This window comes from Heterocephalus glaber, unplaced genomic scaffold (assembly GCF_053883595.1).
Source record: "Heterocephalus glaber isolate CG9 unplaced genomic scaffold, H.glaber_assembly_v1.0 deba00000347, whole genome shotgun sequence".
Classification (NCBI taxonomy): Eukaryota; Metazoa; Chordata; class Mammalia; order Rodentia; family Bathyergidae; genus Heterocephalus; species Heterocephalus glaber.
The window spans coordinates 45,810,875-45,834,374 of NW_028258143.1; the positions used below are offsets into that span (position 1 = coordinate 45,810,875).

General features: G+C 33.5%; 1 protein-coding gene and 1 long non-coding RNA gene across 9 annotated transcripts in view; one reads left to right on the forward strand and one right to left on the reverse strand.

Moving 5' to 3' along the window:
• Csrnp3 (cysteine and serine rich nuclear protein 3) overlaps positions 1–23,500 on the forward strand; it is a 188,922-nt gene that overhangs the window by 78,390 nt on the left and 87,032 nt on the right. The window contains exons 1-2 of one of the 8 annotated variants that reach the window (XM_087199785.1): positions 16,346–16,472; positions 20,972–21,025. The exons of 4 other annotated variants lie outside the window; for them this stretch is intronic. The gene's annotated coding sequence lies outside the window, so the exon portion shown is untranslated. Of the gene's footprint in view, positions 1–14,317; positions 14,678–16,336; positions 16,473–20,971; positions 21,026–23,500 lie in introns of those variants that run through there. 3 more of the 8 variants (XM_021238562.2, XM_004857600.3, XM_004857601.3) reach the window with 3 other exon arrangements.
• Positions 15,875–16,325, reverse strand: LOC147829945 (uncharacterized). Its single transcript, XR_015446810.1, has 2 exons — positions 16,205–16,325; positions 15,875–16,063 (listed from the first exon to the last, which is right to left on the reverse strand). It is a non-coding gene; the product is annotated as an uncharacterized LOC147829945 (long non-coding RNA).

A 23,500-nucleotide genomic window follows, 5' to 3' on the forward strand; every position in this document is an offset into this window, starting at 1 on the left:
TTATATTTAGTTATAGCTGTCCAGTTTTACATAGTACGCTTAAAGCCAGAACACATGCCTTTAAATGCTATATGTTTGTCTTACATGTAAAAAAAATACTTTAACTCCTTACATTATAAGGACTACTACTTGTCAAAGTTTACATTTAAATGAAATTTAAATTTTTCTTTAGTTACCAGACAACCAGAATACTCCAGTGAAATGAGCAGTAGGCTACCTTCTAAACTTTTCTAAATTGAATTCTTAATCTAAACTAAGAAAATGGCTTATGGAAGTCTCCGTGCCTTACTTCTCCAATTGGTAAAACTCGATAAAGTGACACATGGTCATTCTACCTTACAGAACTACTTAAGGATAAAAGTAAATCGTTATATTTTCTCAGGAGAAAATTCAAGTCCATAAAAATGTTGAATGCTCTCAAGTTACAAAACACAAGCTCTCTAAAAAGCCATAAGTAATGGGGCATATAAAAGGGAAATAGCTAAGAGAGATTTTTTTCTCCTTACTAAGAATAATTTCTTGCTTTCTCAATTTAGTAACATTTCTTCTGTGTTCTTGATATTCTACAGAAAGTTGTGTCAATTTTTGCAGTTTATTCATTGTATCTAAAATGGAGTATTCATTTGGAGTTTTTCAATCTTTAAATATTACAAAATTACATGCACTCTTTCCTATGAATTTAACACCCATGTTTATAAAATTGTTGCCACATTAGAATGTCTTTTGCCCTGGGAGATTTTCTACAACCAAATTGTAATTTTAGTATTTTTCACAGCATTCTATGTCCTTTGACTTCAGAGAAAAGAAGATCAGGTGGTAAAAAAAAAGAAGATCAGTATGATAAAAAGCCAGTGGGGAATTCCTATTTTGTAACCCTCCCTACTTACAAAAATTTTTATTTGTACGTGTTTGCAGTGCATAATGTTGACATTTGTTGGGTGGTGTTGGAACATGTACATAACACAACTTAATTCCTTTTTCATCCCTTTTCCCTCCCCACCCTCTTCCTCCCTCCATTCTTGATCCCCTTCCCATTTGAAAAGGTTCTACCTCTACTTCCTATCATCTATCTTATACTTTGCTTGTTATTCATAATTTTTTCAATAAGAGAAACTATGTGGCTTTTGAGCTTGCATGTCTGATTTATTTCATTTAATAACATGGTCTCAAGGTACATCCATTTTCCTACAAATGACTCAAGTTTATCTTTGTTTATAGCAGAGTAGTACTGTGTTGTGTATAAATACCACATTCTCTATCTATAGCCTTTCTTATATTAAATACTATTAAAGTCCAGGGAAATTAATTCTGAATGAATCTAAATAAAGAGCTCTGCTATACATACCAGTAATTAGCACATGGACATGTTAGTGCAACTCAAGTAATTTTATTTAACACGTACCATGAATTGACAGGAAGCTTCTATTGACAGAAATAATATTCTTAAAGGGACTTAAATATTGGCAGTTATGTTTATCTAAAATATGAAAATGTTTGCAAAGGCCCATTAGAAAAGCTTGAACATCCCTTGATGTTTCTCTGTCCCTATTCAAAAAGTTCTCCCTGTAACTCCAAGGAGATTGTTAAATCGCCAAGAGTGTGCAAAATCTCAAGGACTCCTCTTGGTCTTGGAGACAGGCTGAAGCACATCTTTTCTGCATTTGAAAGCAAAGCAGGCAAGGGAGAAAAGTTGTTGACAGCGAGCATAGCATAGTAATGATGATTGGTGCTTGAGAAGAAGGCCTAAGAAGTTTTATCAGTAGGAGAAATTTTTAACGAGGCTGAAAAATGTGTTATCAGCTATGGAAGAGCTGCAAGAAGGGAAAAATTGCAAAACATTGTGTCTGATCCAATTCTTGTAACCCTGTTGCTGGGGGAGGAGAATGTGTAATAGCTCCAGCTTTTCATCTGCTTTTTTAAGACAAGCTCAAGAAACACAAACTGAAAGCCTACATCAAATAGTGACTCCATTCTCTGAGCAACCTGAATTTTACCAGCATTATCAAACATTCCAAAGATATCTGTCTCAAAGTTTGTGTACACTTTATGTCTATTTCTGAAAACTTTTTTACAAGAACTTGTTCAAAACTATTGGGCATCCCTTTTGGGAAACACTTGAAGTGTACTCTTGGTATAAACATGAAGAAGGCAGGCCCCTTATCCCTGAGATCTCAGCTTATTGATTATCTGTCTTGAAATCCAAACACATTGGTTTAGAGTATTGAATACAGAGGAAGACTTCACCTGATGGAGGAGAGAAAGTGAGAAGAGATGACTATCTTATAGTTATTATTGTGCTATGGACTGACTATAGCTTCTACAGATTCTCCTATTTATAGACCAAAATTTATTGAACTTCACAGATTAAAAACTACTGCTCAAATTGTTGCCTGGGAAACATCCTACAACTACATAATGCTTGATTCTTTTTCAGTATCAATTAGCAACTATAACAGAAGTCATTGATAGTGTGTTTATTCTTAGAAATCTTCAGCATTGGGCCTCCTTGGGATAACAAGAAAGCAAGAGTTCAATTGCTGGACTTTTGCCTCCCAGGCCATCTCCAAGCATAAGGAGACTTGGTATGAAAACACTATTTTTTCCCAATAGGTGCTTTTACCCCAGATCTTCTCTGTTATTTTGTTTTTGTGTTGTTTTTGCTGTTAAATTTTAACTGGAAATGTGTAATGCCCAGATACAGATGTTTCTAAATTCTCAAGATCTTCTTCCAAAGTAAACAAGTACATACCCCCCTTCCCCTACTGTGTGTGTGTGTGTTTGTGTGTGTTTGTGCGTGTGCGTGTATGTATTTGTGAAAAGTTCAGCCTTCCTCCACCCCCTAGCAAGTAAACTGATTTATTAAAATGTAGGGCTTGGGAGCCGATTCAGGATTGTCACTTACTGGCATCTTAATGTGCCACTTTGAGTCACCTGTTTTGGTCCATTGACACCTAGAGAAATAGTGAGAGTGACTATGTGAACGTCTTTGCAATACTCAGAAAGCAAATTCAGAAAAGCAACCTAGTGTATGATTACTTGAAGAAATGCTAAAGAGGAATGCTCATCGATCAAAAGCAACCTGTTCTCTAGGGAGACTGTTAGACAAGGAGGCATCAAACTTCAAATCCAGCCTAAGGGTGGAGTGCAGAGACAGAGATCAATTTCCTGGATCTAAAACCTTGAACTTATAGCAGCTGAAATTGTTTAAATAGCATTCTTATTTTTAAATCTCTTTCTTATTTTTAAATTAATTTTAGTACAACCAATTCCAATACAATTCTGCTATTAAATATTACAATATATTAGTATCAAAAAACAGAAAACTTGGAAAATATAGAAAAAGTCAATGCAAAAAACAAAATAATCTAGAGCCTAATTCGACGAGATGACTTTTTATTATTTTTATTTTTTCAGTTATTTTATGCTTATATATATTTAAAATATAGTCAGCCCTCAATATTCATGGGCAGACACCTAATTTGGACAATAAAATCTATATGCAGTAGTTCCTTGTATAAAACACTATAGTGTTTATATATTACCTATACAATTCTCCTACATATGTTAAATCATCTCTAGATTACTAATAATACCTAATAAATAGGAATATTATGCAAATATCATTTAGGTAATAATTATAAGGAAAAAGTGTGAACTAGTTCAATACACATGCAATTTTTTTCAAGTGCTTTCTATCTGTGTTTGGTTGAATCTGTGGTTGGGAAACTCAGGGATATAGAGAGTCAATTGTATTGTGCATATTGTGCATATTGTCTTACACATAACTTCTTAATTCTTTTCTGTTACTCTCTAGTCTTCTAAATATACATATGTTAGTTGTACTCATTCATTTGTATTTTAGGTGAATTTTTTCATTATCATTTTTGTAACTTTATTATTTTTGCATAATGATGATTCTGATTTTAATGGCTATCTGATATTCCAGTACATTCATTGGTAAATACATTTTAAATATATTTAGGTGATTTTAAATTTTAATTATTATAAATATGATTTTTAAAGTATCTTTGTATTTGAGAACTGCATTCTTAAAACCCTAGAGAAAATTGGAATACAGGGACTTTATCTCAACCTGATAAAAGCCATCTATGAAAAACCAACAGCCAACATCATATTAAACAGTCAAAAACTGAAATTTTTCACACTAAAATCAGTAACAAGACAAGGATGTCTACTGTCACCACTCCTGTTCAAATAGTTCTGGCAACATTAGCAACAGCAATTAGACAAGAAAAAGAAATAAAAATAATAAAGACACAAAAGGAAGAAGTTAAACTCATTATTTGCAGACGACATGATACTGTATGTAGAAAACCCAAAAAACTCTGCCAAAAGACTTCGACTTAATAACCAGATTCAATAGAGTAACTACTCAACACTCAAAAATCAATAGCCTTCCTGTACATGAACAGCAGACCCACTCAGAGAGAAATTAGGGAAACAATTCCTTTCATGATAGAATCAAAAAAAAAATGAAATAGCTAGGGATCAATCTAACGAAAGAAGTAAAAGACCTGTACTTTGAAAACTACAGCACTCTGAAAAAAGAGATTGAAGAGGATATTGGAAAATGGAACGACATCCCTTGCTCCCGGGTAGGAAGAACCAATATAGTGAAAATGGCCATACTTCCAAAACTGCTATATGGATTCAATGCAATCCCAATTGAAATCCCAAAAGCATATTTCACAGAAATTGAGAAAACAATCCAAAAATTCATTTGGAATCAGAAGAGACCAAGAATAGTAAAAGCAATTCTGGGCAACAAAGATTATAAGTCAGGGGGTATCACAATCCCCCACTTGAAACTATACTACAAAGCCACTGTGGATAAAAACAGGGTGGTGCTGTCAAAGAAACAGACCTGAGGATCAATGGAACAGGTTAGAAGATACACAAATAACTCCACCTCATCTTTGACAAAGGAACCAAACCCCCTCACTGGAGGAAAGATAGCCTCTTTAATAAATGGTGCTAGAAAACTGGGTTTCAACTTGCCAAAGATTAAATTTAGACCTATATCTTTCACTATGCACTAAACTAAAATCAATACAGATCAAAGATCTAAATATTAAAACAGAAACACCAGACCTGCTGGAAGATAGTTTATGTACAACTCTTGAAGACATTGGCACAGGAAAAGACTTTATGAACAAAACCTCAGTTGCATATGAACTAGTCCGAAGAATCAACAACTAAGATCTCATCTTATATTAAAAAGCTTCTGCACAGAAAGAGAAACCACCAACAGAGTGAAGAGACAACCTACAATGTGGGAAAATACTTTACCAGCTGTTCCTCAGGCAAAGGACTACTATCTAGAATATATAAAGAACTTAAAAAAATCAGATCCTCCAATTTAAAGACTCAATCCAAAAATGGGCTTCTGAAATGAATAGGCATTTCTCACACAAAGAAGTAGAAGCACCAAATAAACATATGAAAAAAATGTTCAACATCACTGGTCATTCGAGAGATGCAGATGGAAATAACACTAAGATTCCACTTCACTCCAGAAAGAATGGCTGCTATCAAGATATCAGCCAACAACAATTGCTGGAGGGACCGTGGGGAGAAAAGAACCCTTCTCAACTGTTGGTAGTGTAGACCGGTGCAACCACTGTGGAAATCAGTGTGGAGATTCTCCAAAGAACTAGGATTAGAGTTCCCATTTGACCCAGCTATTCCCCTGCTGGGTATCTTCCCAAAAGAATTAAAAGCATCATACCACAGAGATATATGCACATCCATGTTTATAGTGTCACAGTTTGTAATAGCTAAATCTTGGAAATAGCTAAAATGCCCATCAACTGGTGACTGGATAAAGAAGATAGGGGGTTTCTTTTTATAAAATGGAGTACTACTCAGCCATAAAGAATGATAAACTGCAGACATTCATAGCTAAATGGATGGACCTTGAGACCATACTCTTAAGTGACATATATTGGACACACATGTGTAAATACCAAATTGTTTCTCTGGTGTGAGAAACTGAAAGTGTAAATGAGGACCAAAATGTATAATTGATATTGTGAAATAGGAAGAAAATATTCAAAAGGGAAGGGGAAGTAAGGTGGGGCATGGGAGAAAGGAAGAAGGGAAGGAAATAATATGAGAAAAGAAGAAAAAATGGAAACAAAAGTTTTTCTAAATAGAGAGGGGTGGAGTGGTGGAGGAGAGGGAAGGGGAATGGGGAAAAACAAGAACCAAGATATATCATATATAGGTAAAAATTCCCAATGATGAATGTATACCTAAAATGTATACCTAAAATGTACCAATAAACTTAATGAAAAAAAAAGAACTGTATTCTTCTTGTAGTCCATTAAACCATAAATTTATTGTTGCCATCTGATTCCACAATGGCAAGAGAATATAAAAAAACTGTAGTGATGTATGTAGCCATAGACTTTCTAAGTCAAACAAATAGTGTAGTAACGTAACAAATATATGCGAACAGTTTTAAATCATTTCACTGTGTGTGGCTGGGAAACAGAACAGTGTAGTATATGGCCCAATTTTGTCTCAGCCATCATGATTGCATGTCCCATAGCTAATCATCTATAATGAAAGGGGCAAAGCTTTAAATCATGCTATGGCCTACAAGCAGTAGCAATGGCTGCAGTATCCATGGTTGTCAGCTAAAGTTATCAGTGGTCATAATATTTCCATGAAATATTTTTGCACTTCTCTCTATGTTTAATCCCACATGATTGGCTATTCACATAAGAAAGTCTTAGAATATCTAGAATTTTCTAAGACTCTGAGAGGAAATAACTTTTTGCTAGTTTGATTATAAGGCTAATTGCCTTTCTTCAAAGGCAGGTTGAAGTTCTAAACTTCTGAAAAGAACATCCTTTAGCCAGACCACTCAAATTAAATACCATCACTTTCTAGTATTAAAGAACAGATACGTACCACGATAGCATATATACTTAAAAATAATACCTTGTTATAATAAAGCTTTATACTTTCCTTCCGCTATACATAAAACTCAGTGCTAAATATGCTTAGATCATGGTTTCATGTAATAGTGCTCCTTGACAGAAAATAGACATGAATAATAAATACTAAATAGGAACCTGACTATATGAACAAAAAAGAAATTGCATGTTTCATATCAAAGAAGTCTGCCACTAATATTAATAGGAAGCCTTGGAATTAAGCGCATTAATACATTCGCCTAAAGGAGAAATCTAATTTATTCCTTGTATTTATTCATGTCATATGATTAATATAAAGCATGGAGGTGGATTTCTTGATCAGGAGTATGATTTTAATCTGCATATAACACCTTTATGTAATTTTCTTATATAAACACTACAATTAAGTTCAATCGATGGTATTCAGATTTAATGTTTTATAGCTGCTCTTCATTCTTTCTTCATCTTTAATCAGGTCGCTGAAATTCTGTGCTCTTAAAATTTATCTGTGATGGAGATAAATTGTATCTGGGTAATGGATTTTGCCTATGAGCTTCTCTACCGGCCACTGTGCACTGAGAGGCCAAGATTGAATCACCGTATCCTTAGACCTTGCATTTTTGCTTGGCATGTGGTAGGCTTTTTAAGTTTAATGTTGAATGGATCTATGTCTAAGCTGTTTCTCATGTATTTACCCTTGATTATTGCTACTATCCATTCCATCTCCTAATTTAATAATGGTGGTTTCAGAGTTCTCTCTCTGCCCCAGTCTAAGCATCTATTGATTTGCTCTTTCCTCACTACCTTTCTTCTCTATATAGGGCTGCCACTGTCTTCACTTATTTTTAGAATTTTTTTCTGAGATATTTTACTAGCCCTCTCTCCAATTCATTCTTTTCAGGTGCTCTAGAGTTACTTAAAACACACATGTAATCAAGCCCCTTTAACACACTGACTCTAAGATGACTTCCAAACATCCCAGCATTGCAAAAGCACAATCCTAACAAGATCAAATAAACTTCTATTTTCAGAATGAATTTTTTAGTTTCCTTCACACATACATTTGTCATGCCTCAGAATCTATATGTATTTTAGCCTTTGTGCCTAAAATACTCTTCTCTTTTCCCAGGAAATAACTTCTACTCTTCCCTTAAGTTAGGAGTTCAAAAACTTTTTGGCACCAGGGACAAATTTCTTGGAAGACAATTTTTACACAGACTGGAGTGGGAAGGTGAATGGTTTCAGGATAATTCAGATGAACATGCAAGCTTGATCCATCACATGTGCTGTTCACAGTAGGGTTGGAGCTCCCACGAGCATCTTATATGCTTGCAGATCTGGTAGGAGGAGGCGAAGCTTGGGCGGGTAATGCAAGCCATGGGGAATGGCTGTAAACACAGATGAAGTTTCATTTGTTTTCCTGCTGCTCACCTTCTGCTGTGTGGCCTGCTTTCTAATAGGCTGGGGGATTGAGGACCTCTGCTGTAAGTATTGTTTTCCCCTTTTTTAGTTTTTATTAGTGTGTGTTTACAGTACACAATGACTACACTTCTCCCAGAGAGTTGGTACATGTGCATGACACATCTTAATTGTTTGTTCATCCCCCCCCCCCATCTCTTGATCCCTTTCCATCTGAGGTAGGTCCCTGTCTCTTATTATCTATCTTTTATTTTGCTCTTTTTTCTTTTTTCCCATGTTACCTCTTCTGCAAAGCCTGTGATGACTGTGGGTAATATGCCCAATGGAGCTGTACTGGGTTACAGCCACACAGCTTGGGTTTGAACTTGGACTGTATCATTTGGCACATCGCTCAAGCCAGCCTGTTTTCTCAGCTCGTCTTTAAAAAGGAGATGGCAAAAGTAGCTACCTCCTAGGATTGTGATGGTTACATGAGTTAATTATTACATGTAAAGCGCTTGGGTCTTAGTAAGTACTTCATAACTATTAGCTATTTTTAAGATAGTATTGTCCAGTCCTGTCTTCGAGGTCTGATATATTCTTCAATTTCAAAATTTATTTTATTATGCTTTGACTCTCTTTATATCGATCCCTGCCTCTAGACGGACAGCCACTTAGCTTACAGACTACAGCATTCTTTCCTCTGACATATCCAAAGATTAAACGCAGTTCCAGGCATTGATACTCAGTGGTTATAAAAGGAATAAGTTAATGAATCAACCCAGATAAATAATATGCCAAAGCTGTTTCTGTGTGCCTTTGTTGTGCAAGTCAAATTGTATTTTGTTGTCAAGTATTTTTGGATTTGTGTTGGTGAAAAAAATATAAAAATCATTTGGAATTATGTCTTATCCCTAAAAGTAGTTTTATAGCCCCTTGCTTGTGGTGTAACTTCTCATTGACATGGAAAAGCCATCATTCCTATTATTCTTTGTTTTATCTGTGCAGTTCATGATTGATTTTAGTACATATTGTTTTACTCCATATTTTATTTTGTCCCAATTTAGATATACAATTCAGCACTAAAAAATTATAATTACCTTTGATGGTCTTTAAGAATTAAATCTATCCTTTGTGTTCCCTGAGAGGAGACTTGCTTCATTTGCTCTTTTCTCTCGATAAATACTATTTTCTAATGCCCTTTGTAGTGATAGAGATTGAAGGGTGAGAGAAAAACCTGGATATTTTCTTTTCTGGGTCACTTTGCATTAAGAGTTCTTTGCAGCCATGTTCAAATGATTTATGTACATATTGTAGACACAGTAGCAGCAAGTATAGAGCTATTCCTAACATTTAACCTGCATCATTCTCAGTGGCCATTCCCTGGCTGCTAAACTTAACATCTGCTGTTTTGTTATTCTAATATCCAAATAGGTTGAAAAGTCAAAAAGGCAAAAGTCTAATAGACTTGTTTATTTCCATTGGTAATGGTGGTAGAGTGTGTTTGTTTATGAGTAGGTATATTTTAAGTTTTAGTACTATCCAAAACTATCTGGTTTTTTATTGTTATGTAACTAGAACGTATTTCTTTTCCTTTTATTTTTTCCTCCTAACTTAAGAACCAGACACAAGAAGAAAATGTAAATACTTTCCTTTTATTGTTTCCTAGTCATTTTCAGCCTGCCAGACACATTAAGAATATTTGATATTAAATATTGTTCACAATATTTGAAAGTTGACAAATTAAGACCAGTAATATCAAAATACCTGTGAAATTACTGCAACTAACAAAATTAGTTTAATTAATGCTCAATAATTCTAGATCTAATTATTAGTTAAATCATTGAGCCACTGATTCTTAAGACTATAAATGAGATCAGAGTCCAATTTACCCAACCAATTCAAAATATTCCATCTTCCTTTATGCTGGCTTCCCTTATTCCCTCATTACTTTTAGTTTAGGTTCTCACTATTTCTATCCATCCCCTCTTTATCAGATACTCTGCTGCTGCCCCAGCACTCTATGTATGTGGCTAGCCACTTCTCCACTGCCAAAATTATCACCTTTACTCATTACTTTGACCACACCTCTTCTCCTCCATGGTAAATGTATTCCTTGCATAGCAAATATCTCCTCATCTCAAGCTTCACAGTGCTGAAATAGGGAATACTAGACTTTTCTGCTTCATCCCCCCAACATATATCTAAATCTCCTGTCAACCATCTCAATATCCCTGTGATTATAGTTTGTAAAGCTCTTCCCCTTGGCTCTGGGCACTCCCCATAGTACCATTTTACAGCTAGAAATTTTCCTTCTAGAATGCCTATCTGTGGCTTCTGGAACACAGCAGCCTCTGGGTAGCCAGTTCTCCTATATGGTAGCTCAGTGATCCTGGAGATACTGTCAAGAAGCTCAAGGGGAAGTCACAAGTTTCTTAGGACTTAGCCTTTGAATGTCCAGAACATCACTTGTACAGCCTCTATTGGTCAAGCAAATCACTGAGGCCAGCTACAAATAAACGAGAAAGAAATAAAATTCTGCCTGTTGATGGAGGGATGGCACAAATACATATGACATTTTATTATGACAGAAATAATATCTCTCCTAGATTATAAGATCCAAAAGTAAAAGGATGATTTACAATAGGACATTTGATAAGTGATTCTTAATCACAGTAATAATTTTTCTGATTTTAAGAAAGCCTGATTTTTGCAAGTAATTATATTGATTTTATATAAAATGTATATTTAGTTGATAAAATATTCAAATGAGAAAAAGTCTCTGTATAACTTTATAGCAAAGTGGTTACTTTCCTATAACCTGCTCAGCACATTTTATTTTATTTTATTTTTTAAGCTAAAGAGACAATGGCTTTCTTGGAAACAGTTTGTACTTCATCCTTATATCTCTAGCAACTGTCTTAGAGCTTGGTACATGGTAACTTACATGTTTATTTCATTGAATTGAATTAGTCCTGGACTGCCACATCACTCCTCTTGAGCTGACATAGCCAAATTGCTGACTTCCCTGAATGTGCTGGGAAGGAACATGAAATGTAGGCTGACCAAGGGTAAATCCAACAGCAGGTAATGGTATATGTGCCAGTTAATATGGCTCCAGGTGGTGGTGTCAATAAATCTTCCTTCATGTTGTGGAATGTTTAAGGAATCATCCACTTAGCATAAATCTATCCCTGTATTACTGCAGGAGGTGGGCAGCAAATGTTTCAGATTACCTTTGATAAGCTTTGTCTGTTTTATAGAAAAGGGGCACACACAAAATGATTCTATGATGCCATTTTTCCTTTAGAGATAAACCAAGGTAATAAGAGTCAATAGTAAGTTGAGAATATTTACCACTTCACAATTTTTACTACAGTAAATGAAAACATCTTTTTAATCATGGATAGAATCTGCTCCTGTAAGCTATGATCTTCTGTTTCTCTGTTAATTTCAAATTTAAAGAATTCTTGGCTGATGAAACTGCTGTATAAGCAGAGACCATTGTTCATTGTGTAATGTGAAAATGTCTACTGCAATTCTTTTGCCATGTTGCTAACAGAGAATTCAAGAATTTTGATTGGAGGAATGGGCATATTTTGTAATTTGTTTTAATCTTGTGGCAGTTTTATGAGATTCAAATTACTTCTTAAATATATTTTTTTGTATTAGAAAAAAATTGTTTCCAAAAGTCCTATTTACTATATCTGTCTGTACTATTAGGATAATTCATTTAAGTTATTTTAAGCAATCATAAGAATTTTATATCATATCTCTTTATTTAGTAACATTAATTGACAAGGCTTAAAGTCAAATTAGTGTATTGAAATAAAAAATACTACTATATATTTCCACAATATGCTTTCTATTCCTGGTTTACAAACTTAAAAACTAAGAAATTAGGTACCTTACTCACCAAGGTCATTTAAGACAATAGTGTGCCTGTAGAAATTATTACTATTTCATAATTCATTCTACTACTTCCTAGATATTCCTACCTCTTGTGTCTATCTTTTAATATTTTTCCATGTCAATGAATGTAACAAGCTCATGTATTTAATAAATTCATTTATAGATATGGTTTTCCCATTGAAGACTCATTGTTTAACTGGTAATTTGTCTGAATGGCTAGATATTTCTTATTCATTTTATGTATTTATAGTTCTTTTATTATTAAATTATTTATCTATATACACATACACAAAATTTGCACATATGTAGATTTTTTCAGTTCACAAACTTTGTGTCCTCACCCTCAGCACCTCCTAAGAACTTGAAGTTAACTTGGTTTTCTGCTGATTCTTTCCTTCCATTTGGCAACCATTTTATTTCCCTGTTTTGAAGTGGGGCACTGAGAGAAAAATGGCTGCCTTTTGTTTATTTCCTTGTACATTAGCATGATGACATCATCAAGGATATTAACTACAATGTATATATCTTTAAGAGCCCAGAGGAAGGTATAAGCTAGAACACTTTGTTTTGATTTTTCTTTTAATGCCCCAAGGTTTTGTAGCTTTACAGTAGCTCTTGTGTGCAGAGGGAAAAATGAACATGAGCATTTTGGAACAATTGCATGAAAATGGTGACATTTACAATATATTTAAGTATTTGTTTTAATGTTAAGAAAAAACTCGCTCTATAAGTCATGAAACATCCTACATCAATGCTAACTAGTCTAGATAATAACATAATGAAAGATGTTATGACATTGTATTTAAAGGCTGGACTATTTAACCACGCTTGCCTATTCCGGATTAAAATTTTAAAAAAATTTTCAGTTGACAATAAAAAGTTTACATTGTAAAATTTTTCTGGGAAGTAATTTATTATTGACTGATGGATTAAGTAGCTTTGTGTGTGCATATTTGTAAACATGCATATATATAATATATACATTCTTTTTAAGTTTATTGAGTTATTTACAAGCATTATTAAAATGTACTATATATCTAACTACAGAGAAAAAAATATTTTCTGATGATTATTTATGATACTTCTGACTTTCCTTTCTGTGCTCTTTGTTGCACTTGGCATGTATTATCCTAAGATTTTCACTGAGACAAGCAACAAGCTTTCAAATAATTCAATTCAGACAGATTATTAAAGCAATAAGAAATAGATATTTTCATTAAATTCCAACAATTCAATAATTTTTTATTTGGAAATCCACAACCCATTTTCCATTTCAGGAAAATAATTTTAGATAATTTAAAAATATTTTAAGAAGATGGTAGTCTGAACTCTTCATATACACATATACTTACACACAAATATCTATGGAGGAGAAAATTCCTGTAAATATTGAGTAGTTCTCTCTGCAACTACTTGTTAGCACTGTAATCAGGTAAGGCAAACCATATGCTTTATTGAGGTAAGCTGTCTAAAAGAAGTTACTGAAATTTTAAGAATTAATCTGAACCATATGTCCTGTGGATCTTTAGCTTGAAATCTTCATTGTTCTTTTAAGGCAGCTGTTCTAGCAATGTGTCATCTTTTGAGAAAAATAAATTAATCATCCACCTCATTTATATACATCAATACCAGAGAGTCACTCTCATCTACCTTATCAGAAGGAATCAGTATACCTCTTTTTATTCATATATACATCTTTTAGTGATTGAGATATTAATTGGGGAGATTTGAGGGAAACAGCTCTCATTCTTTGAAGAAAAAAGAAAAAAATGCCAGCAATCATAAGGTTAAAACATACTGTCAAATCATGTATTAGAGCAAGGCTCTTAAATTTAACAAATGTACAACAGTTCTTTGAGAAAGTATAAGTTTGGAAATGGCTTTTTGCAAATTCTCTTTCCTTAAATTGTTTTTCAGCTTACTACTAAAATAAAATCAGATAACTTTTTGAATGCTTGCTCAAACATTTTCTATAATAATAATAATAAAAAAAAATCCTGTGTTGGGATTTCCGTAAGTTGTGCTACATTAATGACTTAGAGCAGCTCCCTAATCTGTTATTTCTTCCTCCTAGTAGACCTTAGCTGATAAAAATATCCATAAACTCAGTGAAGTCAGTGGCACGCCTGGCTTTCTCAGACAAAACTCCATGTGATCACATATAGGCAGCCTCAGTGAGGCTGATGCTGTGCAGCAAGCAGTAGGTAATGAGTCTTTGTGCAGAGTGAAGCTCTTGTCGCTGAACAATAAAGCATATGGTACCAGCAATAAAACATAGGGCTGGGAAATTTAAGAAGATTCTGCTGAACCAGGAAGAATGGTGCCTTCCGTGACGCTGACACATATTATAAAATGATAATCAATTTATTTTGGATCCTAATGAATAAAGAGTACAAGGATTAAGACTACAGCTATTTGAACAGGTCGGTGATTTTATAAATTCCTGCAACACTTCCTTGTGTTTGACTGAATTTAAATTAGGATGGGCTGATGTGTGTTTTGCCTTAAACAAAAACTTTGCAAGATATCTGCCGTGTGCAATATGACAGATGCACTTGAATTGACCCAACATGATCATATTTTTGATGTAGTCAGATACAGGAGAGAAATGTTGATATCGTTATATTAAGCTGAAAAGTTATTTATCCTATTTAAAAATGTATGGTCAAGAAAAAAATTCATCTAGTGATTTCTAATCTTCGTTGTATGCAGAAATAATATAAAATAATACTAGTAATAAATAGCTCAAATGAAAAGGTTCAAATGTATTTTTTCCAGCATTAAAAAATTCTGTATTGCAATAGTTTACATCTTATAAATTAATCATTCCAAATGTATTGATGTTTTTTAGTATGTTACACACAAGTTTAAAATACTAATTTAAAAAATTTTAAAACAAGAAAATATTGAGATAATAACTATTTAAAATGTAATTATAATATATTAATATTTATCTATGTTAATTTATATGTGCTTTCTATTTTCCATGTTCTGTTTCTTGTGACAAATGGACATGATTATTACATAAAACCATTTCTTTCATAGGCATGATTAATTCATATAGAAATAAAAAAAATTAGTTTAATTTTAAAAACAAGAATGGACTAATTATGTAGTTTTGCATATTTCTGTTGGCTCATCATTTAAAAGGGGAATATATGCCTTCACGTATATTTATAAAAATACGTACACACATCACCTTTATCTAGAAAATAAACACTTCTTAGATTTATGAGCAATATAGAAGTTTCTCTATCAAATAGATTGCTGTGTATAGGAAGCCAAGGGAAGAAATAACTAGTAAGTAATAGCACAGCACTAAATATCTTTGCCAAAGACAGACAAGCATTACTGCTATGTGTATCTTTAAATATATAGGTTAACTTTGCTCTACATTTTTACGGCTGTATTATTTTAAAAGCATCCTGGGACCTAAATTCTTTACCGTTAATTTTTGGACACCATTTAGGATGATAGTATCTAAGGCAGTTGGGCACATTTAACATTTTACAGAATTACTATAGTGACTTCATGGTTTTGTATGGTGCTTAATATAAATTTATGCCTGTAAGATGCTGTTTAAAACACCACAACAAAAGAAATAGCCATGTGACTGATCGTATGTATAATCCATATTTAATGTTTTTTAAAAGCTGTGTCTCCAAAACAAGAGAAGTTAATGAAAATTTTAAATTGGCCTTCCGCACATATTTAAATGAAGTATTTGACTATTTAGGTTTCCTTGGTTACCACGGTCGCTGCAGACAGCTTCTTTTGGTGCGGATAGGGTAAATGGTGAGAACAGGGCTCTGAAACAAACGGTGAAATTATGTATCCATTAATAGAGCGAGGGAATGTCAGCCCGCAAAGCCCGTGCCCACTCCCCACCGCTCATCCCTGCTCCCCGTGAGTCAGGTGCCCTGGCAAGACTGCGGCTCCACAATCCTTACCCAGCATTCCGTCTCAGCTGCTGGAGCCCTGCCGGAGCCTTATGCAAATGAACCAGCTCCCAGGCTTTGACTGCAGAAGCGGGAGGAGGGGGGCAGAAGGGAGTTCAAAGGTCACAGAGCTGGTGGAAAGCTGGCTCAGTTGCCTGAAAAAAAATGTACACTGGGCTTCTCTGCAGCAGTGTTTTGCAGCAGTTCAATGAAGTGTGCTTTATTTCTGAAAGCGAAGATTTTGCAGCGGGTGTGCCGTAGTCACTTAAAGTGCGTGCAGGTACGGTGACATGATGCGCCTGGGTTTATTTCCATGAAAGACACTGATGGTGATTGGCCATTTAAATTCATTGTGGCAATTGGCAGGGTATTCCTGGTTTTCAGGCTTTCCTGAACTGTTAATTCTTTTTTTTTTTTTTTCTTTAATGTTTTCACTATTTGAAATTTGAGCTTTTTGTTCTGATGGAATAATTTCATGTGAGAAAAACTGGGGTTGGACTTACAAATAATTTCATTTTCTGAGTAAGTTTTTGGTTGTAGACAGCTATCTGAGTTGAAACGCTGAGGTAAACATCGATTTACATCTTCTAGTGGATTCTCAGATTTTTTAGGAAATGTGTTTGAAATCAGAACTGAGTTCCTAGCCTAAGAGTCTTATGAGGTATCTGAAATTAAATAATGGAGTTCTTTTGTTCATGTCCCATATAACGCCATAAGGATAGTTTTAATAAGTTGTATTTTTATTTCACCGTAAGAGAGCATTTTTGTTTTGACAGTTTTTGTTATATAGTTTATTGCTATATGTCTTACCAGAGAAATAGTTTCTTGTTTCTGAGTTAGAGCCCTTAAATCCTCCTTCGATTTTGCTAGTTGTTATTAATTTTCTTTGGGACCTTTCAGACAATGCTTTCTGAATGCAACATGTTCAATTTCCTATGACTTTTCCTTTCAGTTACATTTGGATTGTAAAGTGATCCTCATAAATGTCACAGGCCAGACAAAAGTCTTTTTTTCCCATCCACTAAATATCACACTTTTGTAAAATGCGAGATTACATCATAGTAAAGTCTGTCCTGCACCAAACAAATGTGTACTCACTTTTATTGTTCATATTGCTTTTCAATTTTCAGAACATTTTAAAATAAATTTAAAGTAGCACAATCCAATTGTCTATATCATTAGAAAATTTAAATGTATCAACTCAGCAGTTGCAATGTTGATTAGAAGAAAATGTTATTTTTATTTGCATCAGCTGTGAGTCTGTCTATATTACATGCTGTAAATGTATCAAATATGTTGGAAAAGATGAAACAAATAGCATTTAGATATAAAATTGCTGCTCTTTTGCTTTTATATTTGCATAAGATATTTAAAAACCAATTTTATGATGTTTACATGCAAAGAACTGGTATATACATAGATAAACTTAATTATTTTCTTTGCACTGGAAAAGAGGTGTTAATTTTGTTATAATTAAGATTCACTAGTTTGGCAACAATATCTTTTATTTAAGTGAAGGAAGAGGGGGTTGAGGGTGAATCAAAACAGGAAGATGGCCATTTAAAACAGTGAAGGACAATTATTTCAAATATTTATAAAATTCACTTTGTAGTGATTATTCATCGCCTGATTCTCACCCTTTATCACTTTGTGGGGACATTATGACATTTATCCAGGATCCTGAGTTAAATTATTGTAAAGGAATTTATGTTTTGTATGTTTTAAAAAATGCAAAAACTACCATTTTCTCCTAAACACTTTTTCTTTTGAAATTTTCAGTGACTTCAACCAAAGCGAATATATTTTAAATTAATTGTTTCCTTTCTCAGTTGTTCAGAACATACTGACCTCAGGTCCGAACAATACTTGGAGATTTCTGCTTTTACATATATATAATATATATATATAATATAATATATTGCACATATTATATATGTTCAAACAGTCACAAAGTGATTCATACATTCAATCATATTTAAGGTAACGTTTTTAATTAAAATTATTTTACCTTTAGAGCAGGTAGTGTCTGTAATTTGTGTCTACTGACCTCTGTGTGTGCTCATGTCAGAAGGAGAAAAGAACCAAGGTTAATATTCATTCAGGCAGTCAGATACTTTTAACTTTGCAAATGCAACTGCTACCAGGAAGCATATTCTGAATATAGAAGTAAAAACACAGGGCAGGGAAAAAAAGAGAGCTCATGAAGATTCTTGGAGAAAACCTGATAATAGATAAATGTGAAATAAAGAGAACTGTTGTGCATCTATGAACCACAAGAGAGCTATATATGTCCTGCAGCTAATTTATGGCTTCGAATATCCTAGATAATTTATCTCTCTATGCAAATTCACTCAAAACTTTGAAGTCTTCTTTGCATTAGATTGAGCTATGCTACTTCCATACAAATCTCAAGAGCTTGTACATAGTAAGCTCATGGTCTGGGTATCTAAATATATATATAAATGTATTTATGTAAATACAATTCAAATCAAATTTGAAGAGTAAAAGAATAGAGTAATCTAAAAAGAAATCCTCGGGGATATGCAGTTAGTGTACTTAAAGAAATAATGTTGTATCAGACTTCAAAGGAATCTTTAAGGATTTTTTAAAACTGAATTTCCTGCTTTCTGATTACTAGTCTGTCTTTGTCATCATTTGAAACTAGAGACCATATTGTAAGCTTGGAAAAGATTTTAGGGCAAACACGTTGTTCTCAGTCTAGCAGCATGGTACATAGTCTAAAATTTACAAAGAACCGTTGTCATCCCAAAATCTCATGTGTAGGTTTTAAGTTTTATTACAGCTATACTTGTCCTTCTCCTGAACTTCTGAAGCCTATGAAATAGAAGAACCAAATGATTTGTAACATAAAAAAGAAGAATGCTCAAAGTAATTATTGAATATTTAAAAACAATCATTATTTTAACATAGTATTTCTTACGAAACTCAAAATAAGCAATTGCTTTTTGATTGCCTATTCTAGAATTTAAATAGAATTGTATCATTTTTGTCAAAAAAATAAAAGCATAATAAAACTACAAAATGATTTAAAAAATCTTAGACCTATAGAAATGCTATAATGGTATTTTATCTAGTAGAATTGAAAAACTTTATACAACAAAAGCCAATTTTCCAAATAGCTAAAATTTATGACTCTAATGATCATTAAAAAAATACTAATAGCTTTCATGGGTGCAAAATATAACATACATAATTCTATTGAAAAAAGTGGAAATCAACTTAGAATTTTTAATAACATCAGAATCATTATGTCCATTATTTTATTCACCTATTACAAAATACAAAACTTCCCTCACTGTTCTTCAACACCAAAAATCCTTTTAGTATAATAAGCTTTCCTATGTAATTTTGCATCCTTCTTACAAGTTTACTGGCTCCTTTCTCATGCTAATATTTATTATTTTTAACATAGTACTTGCTCCTTTTCTGCGAGTAATTTAAACACCAATTTTGTGGTCTTTGTTTTACATTAAATTATAAATCACTTAGACTTTGCTGGGCAAAGGGAGAGAAATAAACATGCCTCTATACTTTTCTTGTACACTAAACTGGTACATACACATATGTAGTATAGTGAGCATAGGAACAGAAAAGAAGCAAATTTTATTTTTAGTTTTTCTTATGCTCAGGAAAAAAATATTATTGGAATTCAAAATATATGAGACATTATTCTTGTTGATAAGTAAGAATCTATTATTAAATGATCAATAATAATTTGAAATTCCTTGATACTTTCTAGAGAAATGAGGAATCTCTAATGTTAAAGTATAAACAAAAAACAAACGAACAAAGAAACCAGCCTTTTGCTGACATTTGACTAATCAGTGGTGCCAGATATATCATTTTTTGCCAATTTTAGGAACTGTATGTAGCCCATCTCACTCCCAAAGGCTTTCTCCACTGTGCTAGTTGGAAAGAGTTGTTGCTTGGGCAATTCTTTATCTGCATATAAGCTTAAAAATCCACATATGCATGCATAAATATAACTAGTAGTACATGGCATGTGTATATGCTTTATATTTTACCCAGTTACAAACAAGGAACATGACAATGAGCCATTAGCTCTCATTTCTTTGAAAATTCACAGCAAATAATGCCATGCAAGTGTTATGATATATACGACAGCTAATATAATTTTAGTAGATACAGTATTCTCATGCATTCTGAAGAACTTTGGAGATCTGAAGGGGTGTTGATTCCACAATCTTAGTGTTAAGAGATACTCTGTAAGAATAAGAACTAGTTCAAAATATTTGAGGAATTGCTTCATATGCTAGTCCCCCTTTGAGCATCAGCATTTTAAATGGTCTGAGAACTCCTACTTTAAGAAACCTGGGTAATTTATGTAATACAATAGGACCTTGTAAATACAGGGCAACTCATGAACAACTAAAAAGACAGCACATGTAAAATACTGTAGCTTTTTCTCTTGATAGTAAGTCCTTTTATTATATAGTTAATTGTGTGTGTGATTCAGGCTACATCCTAAAGTATAGAGAGGCTGAATTGCGAGGAGGGGAATGTTGGAGAGCTCAAGTTTAAGTCCCACTCCTGGTATCAATTCTGAGATGTGTTCTGCACTTCACGAGCCATGTGGTCTTAGGCAGAGTATTTTAAATCTGTAAAGATTATATCTTTCATCTGAAAAGTAGTAAGAATAGTTTTTATATCAAAGGGCTTTATGGCAATGGAATAGTATGATGCATGGCTGGCACATAAGAGCATTTATAAATGATTGCTAATATTAATATTTTTCAGCTCATTGGAATTGATTCCTTGGTCATGATAAACAAGTTCAGCTTGAGTCCATAGGTAAGAGAACCCTGGTGGAGAACACCTTAAATTTCAGTGGATGAAGAGATGAGTTTTCCAGAACTTTACCAGAATTTTATTGGAGGTTATGCCAGGTAGATTTGAGAACCAATGCTTAGAATTCAGATGCAGCAAATAGAGAACAAGGTCACCATGGTTAACAAGTGGCTTTATAGATACCTTGAATCTTTCTAACTAGAAGCACAATCTTCAAAATAACTTCAGATAAGATTTTGCAACATGTACATTTTTTTTTTTTGCTTAAATTCTTTTATTGGTACATTTTAGGTATACAATATGTTTACATTTATCTTTGGGTGCTTGCACTGGCACATATATCTTGGTTCTTATTTTTCCCCCATTCCCTGTCCTCCCTTCACCTCCTCCACCCTTCCTTATTTACAAAGATTTTGTTTCCATTTTTTCCTTTTCTCATAAATTTTCCTTTCCCTTCTTTCCTTTCCCCTTCCCATCCCACTTCCCCTACCTTTTTGGACCTTTCCTTCCTATTTCAAATTGTCTGGGTTTTTTTTATAACGTGTACATTTTTGATGTCTTGTATTTAATATCTTTTATTGCTTTTCAAATTTCTATCTCAGCAATACCATTTTTCCATGTTGACTTTGTACAACTAAAACAGAAAAGTTTCATCTCTGTTCCATCCAGAGTTTCTGTCTTATACAAAGACTATAAGCTGTTTTATTTCAGAGGAAGCCAAGGGTATATTAGGTTCTACCTAATGGCATAAAAGTGCTAGTTTGTTTGATCATGAAATCATTTTTATGATATTGATTTATTGCTATTTTAAACTTCTTGTGAATCATAAGAAAATATTCAGCTGTATTATATCAAATGATTTAGTCACACCTTTTTTTCAAAAGAAATTTAGAAAATATATCTACATTTTTACTTAGAAATTATTTTCACTGTAGCATACTTCAAAGTACTTTTTTGATTAAAAATATACTAGTAAGTTTTGGATAAACTGGATGAAAATTGCGACTCACTTTTGGAAATGGTTTGAAGGGTGAAATTTCTCCAAATACTGATTTCTAGCTTTTAAAAGATTGTATGACTTTGTTGTGACTTACTTCTATTGTGAACAAGTTTCAGTTTGTGCTAGTAAGACATTCACTGAGACTTGAAAAATCCAGGTATTTAATCTTACACTGCATATTATTTTTACTAACTGCTGCCTAAGTCAGTGTCAGCTGCAGGTTGAATAACTATTGTTCTTTGCCTTAGGTAGTGAAAATCTATATCTTGCCTGAGGCGATGATTCATGTCAAAGAATGTCTAAAGTAGTTTTTTCAAATTGTTCTAGTTTTTAAAATCTCCTTTATTGTCTCTGTACTCTTTGGCAAGATTCCAGTGCTTAGATGAGAATGTTTCTAAAGTTGGCCTTATTTTCTTCTGATGTCCACTTTAGAATACTTTACTAGGGAAATGTATTTGTAAAGTTCCTTTTTCTTCACACTATTCTGATGATTCCTCGGAAGGAAAAGGGTATCCTATCTGCTTAAGTATCCTTTTATCTGCACTAATTAGTCTATTTTATTATTCAATCAGAAACTTTCTAAAAGACTGAAGAGAAACTTTTTAATTGTTAAGGAGGAGAAACAATGTTATATTTGAGTGCAGCAATAATAGTAAGTCCAAATTTCTTCTCATCTGTGTGATCTTTTTTTTCATTAATGGGTTAAGGTTTGCCGGTTGTTCGAGGAATTAGACTAAGTACTCTTCTTTAGTCTTCTATAGTGTTAACATCAAGCATACAAAATAAATTTTCATTGATCTCACTGGTACTTTTGTTGTTAGAGTAGGAAAAAAATAACCTTACAACAGGCATCTGACCAATTTTCAACAGTTTTAAAAGGTTGCCATGTTCTCTGCCGGCTAACTGAAAGAATATTCTAAAAGTTAAATTTAAGGAAGGATTTTTGACTCCCAGACCAGTATGGAGTCATTTATACCGTTTTGCCAAATGATGATCAATGTTTGAGGCCAAAAAACATCAAAACCAAGTTCTGGCTTTCTGACATGGGCACTAATCCCAGTGGCACACAGTGCATGGAACATGGAGAACTTCTTGGGAACCTGGTTCCCAGAGAGTCCCCAAGAATCTCTCCACCATTAGTAAGCTGAGTAGCCATCTATCCCTTTATCAGCTCACAGTAGTCCATTTACTTCTCTTTTTAGTAGAACAATAACCATATGAACTGAAAGCTTTAATAGACTGATTAATATATACAAAATTGAAAAAAATAAAGAAATGTATCCTTCAAATGAACACAAGACCTTGATTATTTTGACCTCTGTTAAACCTTTAAGATACAGATAATTACCTAATATTTTAAAAAAACCTCAGTGTGCGCTGCCTGCTGTGCAAGTGCAAGGACCCGAGTTTGATCTCCGGTACCAAAAAAACCCCAAAAAACCTCAGTGTGTTTGCAATACATAATGAATACATTCATC